This window comes from Coturnix japonica, chromosome 6 (genome assembly GCF_054131305.1).
Source record: "Coturnix japonica strain WE chromosome 6, WE-NBRP24, whole genome shotgun sequence".
Lineage (NCBI taxonomy): Eukaryota > Metazoa > Chordata > Aves > Galliformes > Phasianidae > Coturnix > Coturnix japonica.
In genome coordinates this window covers 27,355,830-27,376,506 of record NC_140668.1, presented here as the reverse complement: position 1 = coordinate 27,376,506, position 20,677 = coordinate 27,355,830, and the positions used below count along the sequence as shown (strand labels likewise).

The following is a 20,677-nucleotide window of genomic DNA, read 5'->3' as shown; positions in this document are numbered from 1 at the left end:
CAGGAAAGCAGAGGAGTTTGTCACCTCTTTCTAGTTTGTCAGATAGGTCCAGAGAGAGGTGGAATGACTATTTATCAGTCATCAGAAGTGACTAAGGAAACAAGGTTTGGACACTGACCTGATGTGATAAATTTCCAGTAATTCCAGGCATAACAACTCAAAAATTCAGAGTTTAGGTGTCAAATATCTTGCTCCCCTTAGTTGGCTATTCTGCACAGTGAGAATTAGCATTTCAACTGATCAAATGAAAATGTACCCTGTGCTGATCCAAAATGTGACTACATGTACAGGATTTCTTAAAAATGAATAGATAAGACTCCAAGGAACAGTCCTTGAAAGGTCTGAGTGACTCCTTGAAACATAAGCTTCTCTAGTCTTTAAGGACAGTCATTTCCATGTTTCTACATTTCATTTCTTTCAATTGCATAAACTTCATTTGCTCATTTGCTCTTTCTGTTGTTTTGTTTTGGTTTTTTTTTTTGAAACCACACAATTGCTGGAAAAAGGATTTAGGTGCGTGGGGTTATTAAACACTGCATTCACCCACTGCTTCCACACAGAAAATGCAGCACTGAAAAAAACTACCAAAGCTGATTAATATGAAAGGCAGCTAACCTAAAAACTGAAACTTGAACTGAGCGGTGTGCGCTAATCTTTCTCAAATACACTTATGAAAGCCCATTGTCATTGCTATGCTGTGAGTGTTCACGTGAAGGATAGCTCCTCAATTCTGAGCACACCAGTAATAAACAAAGAACGTTGTCCCCACTGTTAATTTTCAGATTCTCCTGTCCATCTTCAGCTACTTGAATGGCAAACACTTCACAATCTGGGGTCATTTGTGATAAACTTTGATAAAAGCCGCCATTCATTGCTGGCGATTTCCTTAATCCTCAAGTTGCTTGAAAGGGAAAGATTGAGATTTTGTGTTATTTGCTCTACTTGGTCTACAATCTAAATAATACATTACCCACATTAATAAAATACTTGCCAGATCAAAATCTTAATAGCCAGTTTTAGTCTTGCCATTGTTTATTGATGTGTTTGCCAGCCTATCTAGAGACAAGGGAAATCTTAATAGCTGTGGCCTCTCATTAGCAAAGTACCACGGAGTCTTAATCCCATAAAGATATTAAACTATTTTTCCTTACAAAAGCAACAAATGGATGGAATTCTCATTACTTATTAAGATGTGGTACATTCTTTGCATATTGAGTTTCTTCTTATACTTTGAACTCTTATCCCTCATCATTCTATTTCTGAGGCTAAGATCAAAGTAGATCAGCCTCATAGAGCTACAGATGAGTGGCCGCCTTTCAGAGAATATTAATGCCCTCTTGAAGAGCAAAGCTGGGAAGTAGGTGTAATCCCCTAAAGAGTGAGCCCTGGGAGCCTGGTAATGCTGAACAACTGTAGCATACTCGATGGATCAGCTGTTAGGGAGCGCAGACTCACCGAGGTGGAGCTGCTTCTCCTAGTTTAACAACGCAGCTCCAGCCTTCAAAGAATAGTGAGAGAAAGCCTTTTTGGGAACCAGAGAATTGTGTAAATGTAGATTCTGGCAGACTGGCACAGGCAGGAAAATGTGTGAGCAATTTTGTATTTTGTATTGCAAAATGTTCTGGGTTCTGTGCTTCAGACTTGTGATTTGTCCAGTTCTAGTTTTTGCACTTTGCTCCTTCACCTACTTGGGACAGGTTGCTGTTGATGAGCAGGGCAGGTGGGCACAGGGCAGGACAGTATTCCCTTCAACCTCCCACCTCCAGCAGTGATCCCGCCACACCAGGTTTCCTTTTTGCCTTCAGACTACTTGCAAGCCTTTTAAAGAGGAGTTACTTTAGACCCTCATTAAAGCTAAAGGTAAACATACTAAGTACTAAGACATTCAGTGGGTATCATTATATGAAAAGAAGAAATGTTATATTCATTAAAGAGGAAAATCTAGTAATAAAAAGCATTACCTGTATTTACAGCCTTTGTAACCTAATTTTTGTGACAAAGCAAAGAAGTAAAAACATTCCTTTCTGCCTTTCAGTGACCCCTATAAGAAACCCCCCATGGAGTCATTTAGGATGGTAATTTCACTGAAAAAATACATACAGCATTACTTTTCTTGCTCTTCTTAAATTAATATTCCCTACCAAAGGTAAGTCCAAAAGTTGTTAAAGACATTGGAAAAGCACCCTCAAATTAGTCAGCAATTAAAAGAAATAATAACTTAAAAGACATTTTCTACAACATGAAAACGTGACAGAACATGGAGCTGTGTTGTTCAGATGTTAAAACTGTACATAAAATACCCCTTCAATATATGCTGCCAATAAAAACCACGGCAAAGCAGGTCATTAAAATGTCAGACTTGGGGCAGAGTGGAAAAAATGCTGTGTTTAAAAGTAAACATGTAGACCTCCTATAATTATTTCCCCTTAAAGTTAAATGTTCAAAAAATAAAAAATAAAAAGCAAGGAACACTTGCTCCCAAAGTCTGCATCGTCAGGATGAAAAGTCTAAATCCAGTCCTAACCTTTTCCAAAGTGAACCTGGGGAGACTTCTGGGGTCTTTATGCAGTCTCTGGTTGCAAGCTCCAAGAATTAAATGTCATTTGCCTTTTTCCAGTTTTTCTAAGGTAGGAACAGAGTGGTGTGATCAAGCCATTAGTTTATGTGTCATTTCTGCTTAGGCTGAATATGGACAACAGCATCATTAGAAAAAATTGGGAGCCCTGTGTTCAACAGGGGCAGGTTTGGAAAGATACTGAAAGGCTTGCACTGACCAGCAGAAAGACTTCACAATGCTGGCCTGTTGATATTTGTGTCCAAACGTAGGACTTTATCACTGCTGTCAAGAGCTCAGGCTAGAAAACTGTGCTCAATCCCTTCTCCTCATATGAACTAAAAATGCCCACTGAATCTGGTAGATTATTTGGTTAGCATAAAAGGAGACCCAGTGCTAGTAATGAGAAAGCTAGAAGCCATGCTTAGCTGATTTTATTTGTGCAGATAAATCCAAAGAATAAAAGGGAAATCTGTCTGTATCTTTAGATATGAAGTATACTGCTGTACTGAAAATAAAAAGGTTGTATTCTGTTGTCACTTTTCCTATTTCCAGAGCTTTTAGGGTGACTAACAAAGACTGATGAGTCAGAAGGTTATCAATCTCATTCCAGTTTTGTTTCCCTCCTACTGGAAAAAATGCATCATGGCGCTGAAGAAAAAATGTTCCATTCCATTAATTTTGTGTATTTTAAGCAAAGTGCATGCGTAAGAAGTCGGTATGATATCTGCACTGTGTCTTTTACTGAGCTGAATTCCTAAACTGTGTCTGGAAAGTGGCAGTGCCCTAATAACAATCCTGTCCAGCAGGCACAACTCCACATTAATTGGACAAGAGTATAATTGAACAATACTGTTGATGCACACAATGTTATTCCACATTAACTGTTTTAACAACAACAACAAAAAAGTAGAGAACTCATAAAACTAAGATAAATTTAATGATTAGAAAATAACAAGCTTATAACTTGAATTTCTATGCTAAAATCCATCGCCAGGCAGTTTCTAAGACTCCCACTGAAGTCCATGCAAGCATACAGGTATCTGATTTTGTCCTGTAACATCTCCATATCTCCACTGCCTAAAACTAACAAATACCACCACTGAAAGAACAGGCTGTCAGCTTTACAGTCAGTGATTAAAACCAACATTCCTGTGCTTTCCATCTGATAAGAACAGAGCTTAAACAGGCAGAGACAATGGGGAAACACAAAGGAGCACAGAGAGATTCGACATTTATTTAACTATTCATTTTTGTTTAAACTAGTTTCTGCAATGCAAATATTTTGAAGATAGAAAAGGAGCCTGTAATCACTGCTTAGAATGTATTATAATCAGATCAGGAAAGAATATTCATCTTCATACTTTTGTTTTGTTTGTTTGTTTGATTTTTTCCCCTAGATTTCAGCATAGGATAATCAAATGTGTCAGAAGAAAACAGAACTGGACTAAGTTTTAGTTTCACTGAGCTCCCTCAGCAGAAAAACAAAGACTTGCATCTTTTAGACAGCCGTGGTTCGACAACTGTTAATGTCAGATGTGTTATGATCAATATTTCCTCATTATAGATGGTCTGTATTTTTCAGTCATCAGCCTACAATTGCAACTCCATTATAAAAACAAGAGCAGACAGTACATATATTATTTGCCAAATCTATGGGTTTCATTCTGTGATAAAAAAGAATAATACTTAATAATAAAAAGATGATACCTGATCAGGCATGAATCCTGCAAGTAAAAAGACACTTTTTTTCTTGGAACAAATTCTGAGCCAAGAAGGTGGCCTTTTCTGATTCAGGAACCTAAAGCCAGACTTAATGTGTCAGCAAACCATGGCTTGTGATCTATGGCTTTAATGAGGCCAGCACACCATGCACCTGGAAAGCTGCTACTTAATTGAAATTGGAAGTTTGAACCCCATTTATTTTCCTGTTATCTACAAATATCCAGGATGATGGTTTTGATTCAGTAAGATTTAGCAGTCTTATGGTACCTCTTGTAGTTCCCTTAAAAATATTCAAAAGTGTTATTTGTACCTTTGTTCTTTATACACAGTTATCTGCCAGCAATAATGACAATATCAGAAGCTGGGAAACAGGTTTCATTTTGGGTTCTTCGACATAGATAAAAACAAATGGAATAACTTTCTAAAGTGCTAGTCTACTTGCAGTTTACTGTGAGAATGTCAAAAGCTGGTTCCTCACTGACTTATAATATGACTTCCGTTACTCTCTTCCTTGCTATAACCAGCAGCCAATTCTCCGTGGCCAAACTAAGGAAATAAAGATGTAGCATGAAAATACATTCATTCATATATTATTTCTTAGATTTCAAGATCTTCAAAGACTTATCCTAGATAGTCTGAATTCCTGTGCCATATTCCAAGGAAATCCTTTAGAAAGATGCTACTCATTTGATTGTAAAGGAGTCTATGGAAACATATTTTCAGACCTGAAATAATCTGCAACAACTTAAGATAACAGAGCATCTAAGTGACTGAGTTTCTTTCAATTTTCTTCACTTTGAATTCCCTTGTCTGTTCTATTTGTCCTCTGCTCTCTCTTACCACTATGCAAACACACCAGTACTCCCCTCACCTTCCCCCATTCCCCATTCTCAGTCTCATCTTCTGGAACGTTACACACCCATTCAAGGCCCAAGAAAACCCTGGCATGAACTGTTCTCACTGACCTGCCTGCCATTGGCTCTTAGAACTCACTCTGGTCAACTGGGAAGACATTGGGACTACTTGTTTAATTGATATACATGCAAACTACACTGATACTGGATTAAGGAATCCTATCTAACTTGCCAGCAATTATTTATTCTCCCGGTGTTATCCCCCTACTGTAGAAGAGCAGAGATTTCTACTGCCATGTCATGCAACACTGCATCACATTAATACAATGTTTAAATAAAATAAATTTAAAATTAAAAAAAGTTGTTGCATAGGAAGGCAATGGAAGACACCTGTGCTCCGTAGCCTTTTAATGCAGCACAATAACTCTGGAGTAGTTTGCCCACCCACAGCCACAAGTACTCTGGTTGATTTACCCCAATTACAGAAAGGGAAAGATAAGGGACAATTCAACTGAGCTGATCAGCCAGCAGAAACAGGGGAGTTTCGAGCTTCTATCGATGGATGGTGATAAACCTTCCAGTCAAAAGAGCCGCTTACAGATGTAATGCCCGGCATTACAAAAGGTGGCTTGAAAACAAAAACGCAGATTGCCTGAAGCGTTTTAGAAAACGTGCACATGATCACTTTTGCCAGAGGACACACGGCGTTCTATCTCTACCATCAGTGATATGAACTGTTCGTAGAAACACCTTTAGTTGGCACGGCTGTATCTGGAAAAGTGGGCTACCCACACCTTTCCTTTCCCTTCTGTGTTAACCCAGTCATTGTCTTTCTATGCTGAAACCACAGATGTTGCCACACAGTCCTTTGTCCTGCAAACTGCTCAACAACTTTAAGTGCTGTGCTGAGGTTTAGTCCTATAAATACCTTCCTCTTGTTTCTTGCCCTCAGAAAGATAGCACACTTTATAAGAAACAGAACAACCTGATTTACCTTCTTTTATATTATCATAGTGACACCGAAGCTTGTCAGCATTTTGAGGCAATCGTTAGAAATTCAGCAGCTTTTCTGCATGAGCTATCATCACAATCTGATCGCCAAAGTGATCCAGTTAAAAAATAACTCAGAAGAACAGGAAAAAAAAAAAAAAACAAACACAAAAACAAAACATCTTTCTGTCAGATTAGTTTGAGTCCAGTGCTCTGTGCCTGTGCAAATGCTTCTGTTGGAACAAGGCGAGAGGAGCAGCAGGGGCCGAAGCTGCTGCAGATATGTAAGAGTAGCCACATTCCTTGATATTTGAGCAGATGGACAGCCTGACTTTAAGTAAAATGATTTTAGCTGGATTCAATCCCTTATTTTTATAATCAATTTTTAAATTTATTTTTATTTTTTTTTAATTTTTTTTCATATTCAGAATAGAACTGACCCATGGAAATGGTGTTTTTTCCAGCAGATCTGTTCACACAATACTTTATGTTGGAAGTTCATTTCTCTCTTAGCCATGTTTTTTGGTTTTTCTTTAGCAGATGTTTACAATTACTCCTTCAAATGTTTCCATTTTCTGCGATCATTGAATGGGAATGAGGTGACATTTTTAAAAATAATTGTAGCTTTTTCTGGCCAGGACCCATGTTGTTAGAGTCAAATAGTCTTTGTCTTCTAAACTGTGGTAAAGGTCTCGTATCTATGTAACAGCAGCATCGGCACCAGTCTGCCTATCTATTTTTTTTTTTTTTTTTATTTTTTTATTTTTTTTTGCCTAAGTCAGAGTGCTATTTGTCATTATCTGAATATATCTCGTATCTGGGAATCAGATGTGCAGGTCTTTTTGTTTAACCTTAAATACATCCACTTGAGAATCGCTTGGAGGACTGTGGAACAAATGGTACGAGAGGAGCTCTTTTCTGAAAAGTGAAACAAAGTTTCTTTGCTTTTCTTTCAATCACTTTTTTTCATTTGTTTTTATTGACCACAATGTAGATCAAAGTTCTCACAAATGATGGCCATGTTGCCAACACCTGCAATTACGGTGCAATGTTTCTAATGCTTCAGACTTGCTTCAAGTCCCATCCTAGGAGCCACGTAAATTTTTGAGAGCTCATCTGTTCCTTCCTTTTCGTCTGTTCTGAGAAGTATAGCTCCAGTTGCAGAAGGAAATACTAAAATGCCCTGCTTTAGGCATGAAGGCTCAACTAAAGGGTCACATCTATATTTTAAAAGATTGTTTTTTAAATAAAAGTCTCGTGACTTCTGGAGTGCTGACTCATGAGTTCTGCGTGCTTGACATCAGCAATACCACAACTGAGAGAAAATCTTTGTGACAGATTCCTTGCTAGTTCTCTAGAGACAAAGGAATCCTCCAGGAAAAAAAACAAAACAGAGAAACAACTGTTTCTTATTCATGATAGTTCTCAGTTAAAAACAAGCTGAAAAAACTACTTTAAAGTGAACAATATCTGCCAAACCATTCATGCCTGCTTTCTGCACCATTAAGACTTAAAAAAAAATAAAGGTAAAAACACTCTTTACTCTTCTTTGTTAGGATGCTGTTCAATTCTGTAAGTATGAAAAGTAAAACTCTCTTATAATTCCATATTTTTCAACAAACAGATACAGCAGATCCACCCATCCCTCCTTCTTGCCAAGCGAGAAGTCTGGCACTACAGACACACAATGACTTTTTCATTAATGATTATAAGTTATTTGTAATTATACTGTGACTTTTTTTAAGCTTTCGTAGAAGAAATGGAACAATTTTATTATTATGTTCCTTCTGCTTAATTAAAATATACTTCCTTTAATAGGAATAAAGTGCTCGGTGAGAAACAGGAAAAACTCACTGAAAAAAAGCCAAATAAGCCAGAGCCTTTACTACTGAATGAGAACTTTTCCCCATAAGTTAATGCACTTTTGTTGGAGCACACTTGAAGTTGATCCATGCCCTCAAGCTTGTGCTTGAAAATAGAAATAATAGTAGAAATATTCACAATTCCTGATGATTCATGAGATAATCAATAGCTATCCCTGACACTGCTGACAGCACCAATAGGGGGAATATAGCAGTATATCATACAACATGCATACAACATCACACAACAAGCAAAAATTTGATTCAGGAACTAGCTGGTTTAGTAATCAAAACTAGAATCCTTTATCAGGCAAAGCTTCCAATTAATTTCAAATATGTGGGTTTTTTATTTTGTATTAAAACTCCAGGATAAATTGCTTGTGGGAGGGATAAAAATGATCGGTATGTGCCTGTATTAGAATAAACACTTTTGGCAGAAAGACTTTTAGAGGCAAATCAGGTCAAAGGATGATTTACAAAACTGTCATTGTCATATGGCATTAATTTGATATCTCGTTTCAATTGACATCTGTGAGAAACAGTTGGACGTGCCGCTTTCCTTCCATTAACCAGACTTTCTAATTAATTATACAAAGCTGAAAACAAACAAAATTAGACTGAAAAGTAAAACTATACTCAAGTGAAGGCACACCTTATCCTGAAAAACTCACACTATAGATACATCCAAATCTGTATTTTATTATGACTCACCTTTGAATAGCTGTTTTATATTAACGTGGGACAAATCATTAAATAAACCCCCAAAAACATTAGAATCATCATTCATCAAGTACTGCTCAGCATAAAAAATGAAACCTTCCTCTGCACACACCATGGATCACTCCCTTTTTGCCATCCATTCATTTTACAAACATAAACAAAACTACTACTCATAAATACTCCTAATAGTTCTAATATCATTAGTACCCCAAAAGTTCTATTACTTCACCACCATTAGCCTTTCAGAAGAGGAACTGATATCAGAGAAAATTACAGTAACTTGCTCACAAAATTGGATCTCCTTTTATTTTAGACTACAGAATATGTTATTTGAACTACGCTGTACCAACCCTGTAACATCACATAATTCATGCTGTGTCTCTGAACATCAGTAAACATAAAACCCATTTAAGAATCCCAGAACACTGCACTGTAACAGTTTCTTAATAATATTATCTTGTATTTGTAGTAACTTTTTATTGCCTCATATTTACCAGGAAATTATTATTATTATTTAAACTTGATATCATATTTTCATTCTCAGTAGAAATGTAGAAATATATCTGAATAGAAAATATTCCTTTTTTTTTTTTTGTCTCATCACTTTGCAGGGCATTAGTACAAAACAAGCTTCAAATATGTTATGAAATAAATAAATTGGTGTTTTATAAGAGATATAAATATAATATAAATGAGATGATGCTGTGTGACTTGATCAAGACGAAGAAAATAAATTCCTTATGACACAATGTCTAGATGTGACTTGCTTGTGTGACATCTTTTGGGGCTATTCTGCCCCCAAATCAAAATCCTATTATTCTTCCTAACACAAAAAGAGCCTTCAAAGCTGCTGCTTTGATTGTACAGCGCATCACTCGATTAATGTACAGCTTTTCAGAGAGCAGAGAAATTATTTCTTCTTATATATTGCTTATATATTATAGAAAATTACTCACATGTTTAGTATTGTTTCTGGAAAGGACTCTGTGCCTGAAATCAGGATAATCCTGGAACTCAAGTAACTCAAAGAAAAAAAGAAAGTAATGCGAGTTCTTGGCTATATAGATTGTTGTTGTAGATACGGGGTGGTGTAGACTGAAAGGACTATTTGTTGACTGTTTCCTTCTGACATAGTATATGAATCTCATTCTGAGGTGGTCTGCTGGTTGCCTGCAGTGCAAGAGAAGAAATCGTTTCCCTTTTGATGTATAATTTGGCTTCTGGTTTTTGTTTTGCTTTCCTTAGATCATTGAAGACTGACTATGACTGGAGCTGGTAAAGGATGTCAGACTTTATGTAGTTGCTCGCAGAGTCTACCTAGGGTGTCTTCCTCATGTTAAACCAGCCTTCAGATGCTAAGTTAATTAGCATGTCCCCATCTCAGATCAGTATGAAATACTAGAATATTATTATTATTATTTTATTTATCTCAGGAGGCTTGAATTAGCTAAAATAGTTTGAGAATTTTTGCTCTCCAATGGTAAGTGAATGAGTCTGAGAGCAAAAAGGCTATGAGCCCATCTACAAAGATGAACTAAAAAAGAACTTCTCTCCTCATAAGTACCACATGCAGAGCTAGGTCATGTCATGCCTTTAAGTACAATCAGTGCAAAGTTCCAAAGACTCAATCATGCTCAAATATTGCATATTATCAGAGCTGTCAAAAAAAAACAAAAACAAACAAACAAAAAAAAAAGAACCAAAGGAAATTGTCCGGTATTTGTAATACTAAGATGCTGACCAAGTATCCTCTAAATAAAAGGTCTCTGTAACAGTGCATACATATTGAATTATAATGACCTATAAGAGGAGCAGCTCCAGTACTCCATGGCTGAAATAAATATTTCTCAACTTTTTCCACAGACAAACCTATTTATCTAATGCCCAACCAAAACTCTAAATGTTATGCTTGCTGTTCTTTGCGTCAGACATGGCTTCTGGAGCAACGAGGGGATGGAGAGGAAAGAGTATTGTGTTAAGCAGTTGAACCAGCCTATTCCTGGCTGTCACATGTCAGAGCAAGGAGCTTCTGTATTGCCCAATGATCTGCAAACTGGCCAGTAAGCACGATGACTTCTGCAGTTCCTACATTAAAGTCTGAAGACAAGAAATGCACGTGGTTGTATTTGAACACACTTTGTATTCAATTCTCTCTTGCTTAGACAAGCCCATGACATTCCCTCCTTGGACAGATATCCCAAAGAACCAGATTTTGGACTCAAATCTACATCTCTCTTTCACAATACAGATTACCTTTATCTGTGAAAGATCCAGTTTAAATTAAAAAATTAATTGGATTAGATAACAAAAGGAACCTGAATGTGTTTTTGGTAGGAACACATTATCCATACACATCTGAGAAGGATACAATGGCTGTACAAGGAGCAGGTACCCTTTCACAATCTATTTTTCATTATTAACAACATATGTTGAAATACAGCCCCTCAGAAAAGAAGTGGGAAAATTTCAAATGTGTGCAGGTATCTGTGCTAATAGTAGAAAACACAAATGTATGGGATTTCCTTGGTACATACTGCACCACACTGCAACAGCTTAATTATGTTAGCTGGCAACTAATGTAACTACATAGATTCTCTATCATATGACTTACATTACAATCTAGTCTGGCAAACAGATTTAGACATGTTTATCTTGCAACTTATACAGTGGCTTGTTTTCTGTAATACAATAAACACCCATTTACAGATAAAGACAGCAAACCATGTCAAACCTCTAGTTTTGATTCAATCCAAGTCGTATATCACTGAAATTACTGGGACTCAAAATAAGATTATATTGACAAATCCCTGCCCATCTACTTTATTAGCATTCTTTTACTAGGGATTTAGTAACCAGCTACTATCAACAGACCTTTGCATTGAATTCAGCTACAAGGCGTTTTGGTCTCACAGGATAAACAAACAGCTTGCTGACAAACTGGTATTTCACAGATGATTCTCCCACGTTCTCAAGAAACATTTGTGTTAAATCTCAACAGAAATATTGGCAGATCAGAGCAAAGTGAGTGAATGAGAAGAAACTGTTAACATGTTAGTCAGCACTCGTGCTTTGGAAGTCCAGATATTGCTTTCATCTACCATTAGGAGGACTAAAAGAAAGATCCTATTAATTGAGTAATAACATGTTATTACAGAGGTTTATCAAGAAACTATTTCATATATCTAAAAATACTGATTGAAAAGCTTGAGCAAAGAAGCATCTACATAAGAATGATGTAAATTAATCTCTACTTTCTTTACAGCTCTTTCCATATATTTGACAGATTAGAAAGAAAAAAAGGTCAGGATAAGCACTAAGTACATTTGACAGCTCTGAGACACTCCAAAAGCTTATCTTCTGTAAACTGATGGCAATCTCTTGTGCAAATTCAGGTTTCCTGTTTTGTTCAAATGTTAGCATATCCGCAGAAGGCCCTGTGGCCCAGACTCTGTCACTGCAGAACGCACCCCTTCAGTATCTTCTTAAGAGTTATTTTGTGCTTGCAAGTTATGCCCCTTATTCACTATGCAGGCAGCTCAGCCCTTCAGGACAAAAGTCCACAAAAGTGGAAAAGACATGACACTACTTCTGCTCAAAGAGCTTGTGATGTGCTTTTCAATACTACCTTTGGGGGAGAGGGAGGTCTACAAAAGCCACCATGGTTAAAAGCGTGCTACAGCCTCCAGTGTGGTACAGTTTGCCTCTGGTCAGCTGGATTGGAACATGTGAAAACAACGTGAAGACATTATATCTCCTATTTCCTTCTTCCTCCCTTTCAGCATTGAACTGCAATGTCAAATTAGTGCAGCTTCTGAACTCCCTGAAACTGGAGTCACTACTGTCTTTCTGTATAAGCTCAGAAGAAAACTCATAACTTCTTTTCCACCACATGCAGTCACACAGGAAGGCTAATTCTCATCCAACACGCTTTATTTTATGCTCATCTCTCTTCCTATACCAGGACGCAAACAAAAAATGTATTTGAACTAGACAGAATTGAACACATCTGTGAGAGTTCATCTAGGACTTTGGTTTTTTTCTCTTCATTTTCTTAGCACAAATGTGCTGATTAACAAGGCTGTCTTATGTCTTGGTAAGACCCTACAATCAGGATTCCTGTTTGGCAATTATTTTGACAGTCTGTTTCAACAGACTAGGTGAAAATCCTCTTAAAATTGCTAAAGATTCTCATCTGAGAGGACTTGATTTTGTCAGGGACCTGTGTGTTCCCTTGTAAGGCCATCAATTAATATGAAATAAACTATATACATATATATATTTTTTTTGTTTACTTCAGGTGGCCAACAGCCATATGAAGTCTGCAAGACTCTGCCAGACACTACTTCATGTAACTTTCATGACTGCATTTACTTCTAATTGATTCTGCAGTACTGTGCCCCTTATGGAGTGCTTTAAATCAATGTCAACCATAAAGCGATACTAAACTGTACAAGATCCCTTTTTGGTTGCAGTTACAAATAACTTATTTACAGGGATATGAGTAAAACTAAGTATATGAATGTAAATGTGGCCAAAACTCTCATAACTCTTATTTCATAGCTTGGAGAACACCAGGCATCAAAGCGTGGATCTTACCCATTTTTTATCATGAACAGTACAACAAACCCTTTCTCCTTCACTTACTTTCCCCCCATTCCTTATTAGCTGGATACTGCACTGATTTGTTTATTACATAACAGAACTTCAGCAGACAGTTGGAAGAGAGGCTCTTCCAAAACCTGCAGTTCAGGCTTTCACCCACCATTTCCATGCTACCAAACAAGCTCACTGATAGCAAAGACATGCATGATTCTCACCACAATATACAGGCCTTCTCGGCCCACAAGTCCCAGCATACACATTACTAGCAGCTTCTGAAAGCAACTACTTCAGAAGAGTTATTAGTCAGTATAATTCAGAACCTCATGGAAATTAGACAAGGGTATAGGTCAGTGGGGTAGACATGAGGAATCATAAAGGTCAATATGAAATGAAGATTATGATTCAAACATAAATACAATTAATACTCATGAGCTGTGCTGTAAATGAATGTAAAAGATTACACTGAAACAGAAATTAAAGGAATACAGAGAGAGCCAATCATTTTTCTCATTTATGGATTACACTTTACACTTTCAGATGATTTTTTTCCCTTTTTATTTTTTTCTTCCCAGTCAGAGGGTTAGTGTTATAATTCACCTAAATCTGGAATTTTTCTTCTATCGAAACATTCAGAGTTCCCCACATTAAGCACATGACACATGATTCCACTGGCATAAAACAGTTTGCCTCAGAACAAGGCATACAATCAAGAGCTCAGAGCTAACCTATTCATCACACCAGAGTTTAACGTGAACCTTGTGGGAGATACTGTGTTCACCTGAATCCAATGTCAATTATAGCATCTTTAAAAATCTCCATCCTGTATTTAGCAGTACATCTCCAAGTGCTTGGAGCTTTTGCCACAACTCTTCTCGGGAGGAGAAATGCCACTTATCAGGCAACCTATGAAGAAAAGTTAATGCAAGCACAGTATTTGGCTCTGCAAGGGATGATGCACAGGGAGCCTGCAGTGTATACAGCCAGAAAATCACACTGTGTTTGCAAAAATAACCAGCTACATTTTGAACCAAAGCTGGTTCTTTTTTATCCTGACTTAAAACACAACATAACTTTATAACTTAAAAAAATAAAAAAATAAAAAATTCCACTCAATAGCAAAAGGTTTTGTAAACTACTCAAAAGAATGATACCAGGTTTGGCCCTAACCCAGCAAAGCACATGTTTAACCTTCTGCATGTCACTAGTTTCTGAAATCAATGGGACTCCTAGCAGCCTGAGAGTAAATCATGTGCTTCAGTGCTCCCCCACAATAGGACCTTTACAATTGTTTTCTTCTGTACAGATAATTCTAGGAACTCTCACTGAGTCTCAATGGCTTTCACATATGATGAAGAATCTCTGCTCTAGGTAGGAGGAAACCTTACTAAACACCTCTTTTTACATCTTTATAGCCTTGTGTCCCATTTCTTTGTTAACTTGATACTAGAATTTAAATCGTGTTAGATGCATAGATTAGTTATAAACAGAGGGAGCTAAATGCAAGTACAAAAGGGAGGCCTTCCCTAGCAAAGAGGAGAGACTATGTCACAGGTACATAAATTATAAGTGTAACAAATACAGAGGCTGACTTAGCCCTAATGCTAAAAAAAAAGAGCATTTCTTTTCCTAAAGAAAGACTGGCATATTTGCAAGACTACCTCTGAAAAGAATGTTTGGTGTACAGAACTGCACTCATGAAAACTATACTAAACAGGTTTTCTGCTCTGCAAAACATAAAGCCACAATAAAAATAAGCCCAGAGACCTGGCACTGCTGCCAGCTGGGAGCAGGGTATGGCCTGCCTGCAGAACTGGTTAGTACACTGTGACTAGGAGTTACCATAAGTACCCCCAGATTCCTACAAATTTTACAAAAGAAATATGCATATTATCTCCAGGAGAGTAAGGTGACTGAAACTTAGACAAACTCAGTCTAAAATGTACAAATTTGTAAGGACTTTTTAAACAGGAAAGAAAAATAACATGGGTGATTTTTTCTATCATCCTGACAAAGTTAAGAAAAACAAAAATTATTCCATACCTTATAGCAGACTTGACAGAGCCTCGCAGGAAGAAAACATAAGCAAATTTCTGAACAGCATCGCCTGAATTTATACTTATGCTCTTGTTTTTCAGTCACACCTGCACTCACATATTTGTTACCACATTGCTCTATCATGCTGTGCTTAACACCTATCCCAGTTGGAAGCTCTGACTCCTCATTGCCTACAGTATCATAGCACAGGTGGCAAAATGGAAATTGTTAACAACGATTAACTTAATTAATTTACCTGAATCTGGGTTCAGGGCTGCCACTTCTTTAGCAAGACATAAATACCTCCTGTACCCTTACATTGGCAGCTGGGAAGTAGGTTGCTTTGCTACCAGGCTGGGGAAGGATTTGTGAACAGAATATTGCCTGATGCTGACAAAAAAGAAACCAGTGTTTGGTCTCCTTTTCCTGGCCAATGTTTGATTTGTCAGCCTTGCTCGGCATTCTTTCTCAGACACCAGCATCAGACATTTGTACACATGAACTTCTCTATCTACATATTAAAAAAAAAAAAAAAAAAAAGGCAGAAAGAGGTTGTGAGTTCATATTGAGAGGTAAAAGCTGATTCCGAGGACCCAGACGTACCTCTGAGTTCAGTGATGTATTTCAGCCTCCTGCATCTGACATGCAGTAAAATATCAGCATCTACAGTACCAGATACTAATTAGAAAAAGAAATGTGTTAGATGTCAGGCCTCAAGAAAGCAAACTTAACATTCTGACAGCAGCTGGAGAGTGATAGCCATAATCAAGCATTGTCCCTGCTTAGATCTGTGCCAAACAACCTCACTTACTTCCAGCTAATTCTCCATCAGAGCCGATCTTTCTTTACGATTCCAAAGAAACATGTTGTCAGTTCCCACCTGCTGGCATTGCTAGAAATAAAACCACAGTTGATCGGATGCAATAGGTCAGCAGAATCGCGCATTGAGCTGTTGTTTGTGCTTCCAAGCTGTGTTATGGGGGATTCACTAACGTTTATTAACCCTTTCTCAAGTAATGGGTTTTGTTATGCTTTTATAAAGCAGTAAGATTTCAAGGATGAAAACACAGGAATTCAGGGATTTCAAAGGAAGCAAAATTTGGGCTTGCTGCCAGGCTAAAAGTTCGATATCATTTGAAAAACAGAATACATGAGAGAAGAAAGAAAATGCAGATGTCAGCCTAGTGACACAGAGTAATCTATTTGCTCAGTGCTTGTATTTTCCTACCAATTTTGTATTTTTCAAAAAGGACAATAAAAGAATTGTGCTCACTGCTAATTAATGACAAGCTGGTAAAAGCATCTATCCATTGTTCCATTTATTTCTTCATTTCCAGCAGTTAACAGCCCCATTCTGAAATGAATCAATGTCGTTTACACAATGCTGTCACCCCTATTGTTTCTTTATCATCCTTGCATTTTCATAAATCGGAGGTGTTAATCCCTTAATGGCTTCTCTCAGAGCTCTAAAATGTATGCAAAATGGTAATCCATCCCCTAAACAATTCGCATTTGCACAGGCACCCTCTTAAATATGTTTACTATCAAAATGAATCCTTTGTTTGGATCTAACCCTATCTGTTTGTTTTCTAAACACTGAATCATAGCAGGTATGCAGAATCTCATTTTAATTTGTGACTATCAAGTAACCATGTCCTTTTAGAGATGTGGTTATTTGTCTTCAGAGGTGAACGATTTTTTTCCCTTTCTCATTACAGTCACATTATGTACATATGAAATTGAGTACATGTCTGTCAGGTTTTGAAAGAAAATCAAGAGCTTGATCCAAAGACTGCTAATGTAAGGGAAAGCCATACACTGACTGCCCTTTGTGGTCTGCGGTTTTGCCTAAGCTAAAAGCACGATAACCTCTCTCACAGAGAATGGAAAGGAAAACTGTGAAATTTATCCACAATATGTTAAAACGAGCAGACCAAGCTTGCTAATAAATTCAATACCTTGCTACTCAGAAGTTCAGTTCCATCTCTGCTTAAATCTTTGCAAGACCAAGACAGGAAAGTTTCTGGGACAAACCACACCTTACTGCTAGCGCAGGAATCTGCTTGAAGCCTGGAGCACTGATCTTCTGTAGTCAGACCAACAGAAAACTTCTCGTTTTCTTACTGCGTTTCATAAGTTTTAAAAGTGAACCCTACACAGCTCAGTGTCTTCATCTCTCCTAAATAATGTACTTTCTTCTTTCATTACGGTCTTTAAAAGGTTGTGATAGATTCTAGTGCTTCACATTCACTTCCCCAAGCCTGATTTGAAGTTTGACTTCATTGATATTATATGGTTTTGGGCCAGAATGGATTGCATTGGAACAACTTTCTAGGAATTACAGGAGATAAATATAAGATAATTTTGCTTTTCCAGAATCAAAATGCTTTTTCTTAAGATTTCAAACATTCTATTCTGTTCCACGGAAGGTGCATCTTGATGAGATATTATGCTGGCATTACAATCAGCATAAAAATGAAAAAAAAAGCTGTGAAACTGAAATGTCTGACAAATAGGCAGACAGACATTTCAATAACTTAGAAAATGAATAAGAGCATTGCTGGTAATAAAAGCAGCAGTATGAATAAAAAGCAAAAGCAAAACAATACTTAAACATCACTTGTGTAGTTCTGTTTAATTCACTTTTGTTTCAAGTTGCAGAATGTGTATTGCTTAGAAGTGACACTGAAGTTCTCCAACAATGTATAATTGTGTGATCTATGCTGCTTAAAGGATGGATCCTTGGAGTACTGACACACAGGGAGAAGATCAAGGCTTGGCAGTGACCGTAACATGCTGTTACGCAGCAGGCAAACATTGGAGTTGAGCAGCTGCACCAAGGCGGGTTGTGCTGCCTTTTCCCTTTATGCTCTTGTTTTGACTTGTGTTAATCACCCATTGTTCTAGGTGAGAGAGCCAAATAAAAGGACAGAGTGATAGCACCAAGCTCCCATGCATCTACAAGAAGCAGGTTACTTCAAATTCCACTGCTCTAGGAGGTGATAAGACTAGAAGTACACCTATGCACAACAGCCAGCAGTTAAATTTAACTAAGGCAAAACAAAAATACTTAACAGTCTTCCCATAGGTTCAGCATCTGCCAGCACCAAACACTAGAGAACACCATAATTCTCCCTTTGCCATGAACTTACAGTGCCAGTTTTCAGGGGCAGAAGTATGGCACAACGGGACGAGGTACAGAGATGAATGGGAACAAAACAATTATCTCCTCAAACACTCCTCCAAATGCTGTCTTGGGATAATCTTCAGCACATTCATAACTTACTGCCAAATCTGATGGCTGTTTCATAATTGTGTATAAGGATGTAGTCTGGCCCTATAAAACTTTCAGCCTATCACATATGCTGGGATCTTTCACTTGGTTATACAAGCAAGTGAATTGCCTATCAAATCAAAAGTAGCAAGTTTTGCGAATTTTATGAGAATGACCATTCTTACCATATTTCAAGTCAAATTTCCTTCAGCATTGAGGTCTGACAAGCTTTGCTTGTGAACTGAAAGCATCACGTACTGTGCTTGAGGGTTTGCCAGGCATTCCTCATTATTTGTGAACCTTCCCTAAGCTCTGTGAGATCTGGGGACAGAAGCACGTCTGTCTTCCAGGCAGGCAGTGGGGTTGGAGGACTCGCTTTGGCCCATGAACCCCAAATCATGTGTGCTCCTGAGTTAAATTAGTGGTTATACTTTTCACTGATGCTTATAGACCTTGAATAGAATAGTATGGATTTGAATCCTACCAGGTACCAAGTAATCCCTCTGCTTTGTGTGGAGTGCACCTTTCCTTGATACATATGGAAGAATAAAGAGTTGATATCATATCAGTGCCTGGGTGACTTTCTGTTGATGGGAGGACATCTGACTACATCACTGGGACATTCAACAGGATGTGATCTGAAAACAGAAACCAGGAGTTCTTCGAAGGCAGGTAATGCGATTATTTCAAAGATAAAAGTCTTACTGGTAAATTGGAAGTGTCTCTCTCCAATTATAGGTGGAAATGATGTAGTTATTTGGGCATAACATTGCTCTTGCATACTGCAGTTTTTGAGTCTTTCAGGTTCCCATACTGACTTACCATATTTGTGATACACTGTCCTGGGATGGATAGATGTGTGTGATAGATAGGTGTGAGGACTGAACATTTTTGATTAAAGTAAGATCAGACAAATTATAAGTGCATTAATAAGAAAGGAGAAAAAGCACTTGCAATATTTTCACTTTACAGAAAATATGGCTTTATGTGTCTGCTCTCCTCATTTGCCTTAAGAATCGTTAAGCATCCCATGATAAATATTTTTCAAATGTAGCACCAAGAATTTCATCCTTGAATAAACTTCAACTGTGAGGCCCAGCAAGGTATTCCAAGTCTGGATTTTTAAAATCTAATTCTGTTGCAAACTCAACTACTCTGATTGTTTTGATTTAATCAAAACTGGCTGTTAAATCTCTAATTCTAATGTCTTTTCAATCTTTGCTCAAAGTGACACATATGTACTGTGACTGTGCATTATGAAGTTAACAACTTGTTATTCGGCCTATCAGTTGTTGAATATTCAGCCCGCTGTTGGAATTGTTCAAAATGTAAAACTAGTTCTGCCTTTATTACTCCTGTCTCTCAATTCATTCTTAGAGATCACAGTTTTTCCAGAAATCAATTAAGAAAAATACAGAGATGTTGTATTTTTAACTTCTAAGGCTGAAGGCTTCCAGACTCTCCTTGTAGATAAAGAATGGAAAATAAAATGTACACCTTATTTTCTAGTACTAACCCAATACAGAAATATACCTATTTTTAAAGACTCAGTCAACAACTTAATGTAGAATAAAATGATGCATAATTTATTTTAAAGTAACTACAGGAGATAATCTTTTTTTTTTTTTAATTTTATTTTTATTTTTTTTTCTCATAATTATATGCTTTTCTATGCAAATTGGAAGACCAGGTCCCACATATAATAGTTTATATTTCGGTTGATTATTTTTTTTAGTAGTGATGAAACTCATGGTATGTTTAGGCCTCAGTTTAATCAGCTGAAATGATTTTAGTTGGTTAACATGACTGAGCCCTTAGAAAATACTTATACAATAAGCCAGTTGTGGCTTATAGTCAAAGGAATCTACAATAAATGAATATATACAGATCATAAAAAACACTAGAATTTTCAAGTAAAGCTATCAAATATGAAATCACACCGTTGTAATTACAGCCATCTTAACAGTTTTGTAGAAATTTAAATAAAACCTCACCAGTGCCATCTATGTGCTCAGCCTGAGTTGGGACTTTGTCAGCTGATTATTTCTGTAATCAAACACCT

General features: G+C 37.2%; 1 long non-coding RNA gene across 2 annotated transcripts in view; it reads left to right on the top strand.

The window, feature by feature from the left end:
• Positions 1 to 20,677, top strand: part of LOC107319032 (uncharacterized) — a 63,876-nt gene that overhangs the window by 9,429 nt on the left and 33,770 nt on the right. Inside the window, exon 1 of one of the 2 annotated variants that reach the window (XR_014947481.1) lies at positions 10,419 to 19,287. The exons of the other annotated variant lie outside the window; for it this stretch is intronic. This is a non-coding gene — a long non-coding RNA (uncharacterized LOC107319032). Of the gene's footprint in view, positions 1 to 10,418; positions 19,288 to 20,677 lie in introns of those variants that run through there. 2 annotated transcript variants of the gene reach the window in all.